The sequence below is a fragment of the Sceloporus undulatus genome, chromosome 5 (assembly GCF_019175285.1).
Source record: "Sceloporus undulatus isolate JIND9_A2432 ecotype Alabama chromosome 5, SceUnd_v1.1, whole genome shotgun sequence".
NCBI lineage: Eukaryota > Metazoa > Chordata > Lepidosauria > Squamata > Phrynosomatidae > Sceloporus > Sceloporus undulatus.
The window spans coordinates 4293947-4298357 of NC_056526.1; the positions used below are offsets into that span (position 1 = coordinate 4293947).

The following is a 4411-nucleotide window of genomic DNA, read 5'->3' on the forward strand; positions in this document are numbered from 1 at the left end:
CTGCGAGTGCGCGACTAGTGACTTGTGGCGCCACTTCCGGGGTGCAAAAAGAAGCAGCTTTTTGCGGCTTCTTTTTGTTGTGTCTGGGAATTGCGCGGTTTGTCCGCTGCGGTACCCGGACGCAGCAACCAGCGGCGCCAGCAGAGCGCCGGTTTTGGGCGCTCTGTAATGCGCCCTAAAAATTTAAGGAACTAGATATAGTGAAAAATAGAATGCATAAAACTTTGCATGTGGGAGGAAGATACACTGAGCAGTAAGGAAGAAGGGACAGTGTCTCTTGCAGAAACTGGAGCACTTCACAATGAACATCTTCATTGCTTGGTTCCAAGCCTTTGGTATGTATGTCCAGGGTGCCTTTCAGTGCTTCTTTGCAGCAATGAGAATCTGACAGAAAATTGCAGGAAGTACAGGAGTCAGTTGCCTATGAGAACCAAAAATGTTGTGGGGTCCTGAAGTCTACTTGGTTTAATTTGGCATTCTTCTGCATGTTTAAGAATGGCTATTCACTTACAGAAGTAGAAAATAAAACCTTTTCACATGCAACTTTAAGTACTTTTTCAGTGATGCTCTTGGTGTTCAGTACTTTTGGGAATTGTCCTTCATAAGTCTTGCCAAGGCAAAATCACCACAACAACATTTTGCTTAGAATATTTCCAGGAAAATGTATGACTTTAAGTATAATTAGACTTGGGCATTTTAGTAAACTTAAACAAACTAAACATCCATTATGACTCCAAGAAAGTGCCTGGGTGTAGTTCTCGGGCCACGAGGAACAGTTTGGGATGGTGAGAGTGGGGTAAAAGACCATAATATTGTAGTTTTACAAAGAAATTCTCAAATTTCAAACCAGCATGTGCTTGTTTGAATGGAATCATTCCTACCTGGTCGCGAGTTGTATTCTCCAAAGGTATTAAGTGAGCATTTGGTAGCCTGGATTGTCATCAAAACCTAATTTCCTTTGGGGAGACGTTAGGTCCATACACAGTAGAGGTTGCTAGGCAGTTTGGCTTAGACCAGAAGTCCCATGTGGTGAGGAAAATCAGGAGACAACATGAAAGGAAGGCCTTTTGCCAATAGAGGAAGTCTGGTGCTGGGAGATAGTAGAGTGTTTAAGGGGAGAATCTGGGGTCAAGTGTGCATGCTGCCACATTAAAGTGGGAAGTGTGCCTAATCACAGCTACATACAGACCCACCCTACAAAATTAACTCAAATAATGACATCTTGTTAATTTCCTCAGTGATATTGCTTTGTTTTTTTGGACAGAAGGGTAGAAATAATGTCAGCCTGGAGCAGTTCTATGCTTCCCCTCCTATTGCCAGGGAACTTACTCCAGCAACTATTTAAACATAGGCAAAGCAGAATACATATGTGTTGCTGAGACCTATCTGAGGTACTTACAAAGGCTCCCTCCAAAAACAGTAAAAGGATATAAAAAATAAAATCAAGTAATGGATGTTGCAGACTTTCTGAAAAGTACAAGAAGTCCTGGAATCAACAGTAGTGGTCTGTGTCTTGTCCGCCTGGCTTTGGTGGTTGGATTTTGTTTCGCCCCTCCGCCCTGTTAATTACTGTTTTACCCTTTTCAGCCAAATTGGGTTGGCTTTCATGGCTTTGCCATTTGGGAACTGGAGGCAGCTGCTAGAATAACTTATTGCCCCAGAATTGCAAATAGGCAAACAGTGGCTCTGCTAGAATGGTTTGGGAATGGTTTCTGTGAAAATACCAGAAGGCAGAGAACTTCCTCTTTGGACGCTAGATTTCTAGTCCTCTTATTCCCAAGAGTTGAGAAAATGTAATGCAGTTCTTCAAAAGCACACAAGTAGGATCCTATTCATACTTGTTCAGTCACACTTTTTATGGTGTAACTTACTCGTTGGTAAATGTCTTGAGAATTGCAGTGGATATGTACCTTCCCCTCTTAACTGCTAAAACCAGCAGGACCGTTTTGCTCCTGGCAGATAGCTAGGAGAATGAATAGATGGGATGGAACAGAAGGAGCTGCTACCTCAGCTAATGTTAGCCAAACCTGGAAAGTACAGCTTCTTTATTGCTAAGCTGTATAACTGTTGCGCAGTTCCTTCTCCCTCCCTCCCCCTTGAGGGGGACGGGGACAGGTGTTTAAGGTGTGTTGGAGGCATTCAAACAATTGTTTCTCAGTTAGTCTTGATCTTTTTGGCTTCACCAGTATTTTAGATTTGTCTCAGTGTACAGATTTCTTTGTATGCCTGGTTGGTTTCCATAGGCCTTCCAAGTATGTGTATTTAGGATCCTATTTGAAGCGTCCCACTCATAAAATTACTGAATTCTTTCCTTTTCCCAGCACATGTGTCCTGCATCTCTAGTCCTTTTAAATTCCAGTGACCAAGAATTCCTGGAAGAAAAGGGGAACAGAACAAATCATCTTGAAGAACATGATTGTGTTGCTTGTTGCTATAAAATAGGGTTTGCTTTTATATATATATATATATATATATATATATATATATATATATAATTGCCTTTCTAAATGATGACGTTTGTATTCCAGGATGGGACATGAATTATGGTAAAAAGATGTTGGCTGCTTCTTGCTGGAAGACCCACCTTTCTGTACAGTTGGTCTATAAAATGTGTGGTTGTAAGGATGTGGTGAAGGCTGATCATGGAACTAGAACCATAAAAGAATTCTTTGCTTTGGAAGCCACTACACTCACTTTCTATGTGGGTAGAACCCCCAAATGTTATTGAAGATTCTGTTCTAAGCACAGATTCAGTTCGTTCACCAGGCCTCTTGATTCTCATTGTTGCCTCGCAGCATGTAACAATGCCCACTTGTACATCCAATTCTGCTTTGCAGCCATGTGTTGTAAGGGAAGATCAGTAGTGATGGGAAAACCATCTGTCAATGAAAAAAATCAACTGCCATTTTGAATGAAAAGTCCCTGATAAATTTCTGGTGTTCCCTGGAGCAATATTTGAAAGCCATGGTCGAGAGCTGGGTTCTTGCTTCAACAGTGTTTGAACAGAATTACCAGCCTCTTCTCATTTCTTTGTTGCTCCACTTCCCAGGGAGAGAAAGAGACCCACCCACTGACTGGCTGCCAGCCAGCCATCCTTCCTTCCAGACAAAATGGAGTCCCAGGTCTGTCAGAACTACCACCGTGACTGCGAAGCTGCCATCAACTGAATGGTCAACATGGAGCTCTATGCCAGCTACGTCTGCCTCTCCATGTCCTCCTACTTTGACCAGGATGATGTTACCCTTCAACATGTTGCCAAATTTGTCCGGTCACAGTCGCATGAAGAGCGGGAACATGCGGAGAAGCTGCTGAAGTTCCAGAGCCAGCGTGGTGGCCAGGTACTTCTGCAAGATATCAAGAAGCCAGAAAAGGATGCTTGGGGCACAACTCTTGACGCCATGGAGGCAGCTCTTCAACTAGAAAAGAGTGTAAACAAAGCACTCCTGGATTTGCACAGACTGGCAAGCAAACAGGGAGACCCACATCTGTGTGATTTCTTGGAAACACACTATCCTGACGAGCAAGTCAAAGCCATCCAAGTCCTGGGTGACTACATTACCAGTCTCCGCCGGCTGGGATCCGCCCAAGGTGGGCTTGGAGAATATCTCTTTGACAAGCACACCTTGGGGGAGAGCAGCAGCTGATCGTGTCCCCAGTTCCTGTGAGCGCTCCCTCCGTGAACCCACAGAAACCAACCCACTTCCATCACAGTTGCCGTGCCCCAGTCAAGTGGGGATGTGTACCTGCCATCTCTCAGTTGGCATGCTTCCAATAAACAAGGGTTCACCAGTTTAAAAAGAAAAAAAGAAAGCCATGATGATTAACAGTTGGCCCATTACTGCTTCCTAGCCAACAAAGTTGAGCACTGCAGCATCTAACGTTGCTAGATTTCTTGACCATATAGAGTCTGGAATCGTGAAAAGAGTTCATCCCGTTTCTACACTGTTTTTATCTGAGAGGAGATAATGAAGGTAATTTCCTTGCCTTAATTGAAAAGTGTCACTTGCTGCCTGCAAATGCATTATTCATCATGCCTTTAGTGTAATTACACTGAGCTGAATGCCAGGGTTTTAAAACTGGGAAAAACAAAGCCGGTTGGAACCCAAGGAGGAAGGAAACTAAGAATTGCAGACTGGTCTGAAGAGTTTATTTTGGGTAGTGAAGGGTGTTGGAGGTTAGCAAGGCTGCCAGATTAAACACTCTGAGTTTTTGGACAAACCATCAAATGGAACAGTGAGCAAAGTTTCTTTGAATATCCTGACAACGGCTTCTGAGATACGTAATGATTGTAGATGGTGCACTGGAAGATATGCTGCTACTTAAGAGTTCTGCACACCTCTCTGGACTAATGGCTGTTGTTATGCACCCTGCGTTTTCGGCTGAATAATAAATCCTACGGTGTGTGATAAGC

At 43.5% G+C, this 4411-nt stretch overlaps 1 pseudogene; it reads left to right on the forward strand.

The window, feature by feature from the left end:
- The first annotated feature begins 3092 nt into the window (after positions 1-3092).
- LOC121930768 lies at positions 3093-3798 on the forward strand (annotated as a pseudogene).
- Positions 3799-4411: the final 613 nt, after the last annotated feature.